Raw genomic sequence first — 354 nt, forward strand, 5'->3', positions numbered from 1 at the left:
GGGGCTCCCGAAACACCTTTCGGTCATGCTGGTCATCACCCGGTACCTCCGGAACACTTTCGGGCTCCAAAACCCTTCGTCCAATATATCAATCTTCACCTCCGGACCATTCCGGGACTCCTCATGACGTCCGGGATATCACTTGGGACTCTGAGCAACATTCAGTAACCGCGTACATACCTTCCCTATAACCCTAGCATCATCGAACCTTAAGTGTGTAGACCCTACGAGTTCGGGAACCATGCAGACTTGACCGAGACAACTCTCCGACCAATAACCAACAGCGGGATCTGGATACCCATGTTGTCTCCCACATGTTCCACGATGATCTCATCGGATGAACCACAATGTCAA

Source organism: Triticum dicoccoides, chromosome 3B (assembly GCF_002162155.2).
Source record: "Triticum dicoccoides isolate Atlit2015 ecotype Zavitan chromosome 3B, WEW_v2.0, whole genome shotgun sequence".
In the NCBI taxonomy this organism is placed as follows: Eukaryota; Viridiplantae; Streptophyta; class Magnoliopsida; order Poales; family Poaceae; genus Triticum; species Triticum dicoccoides.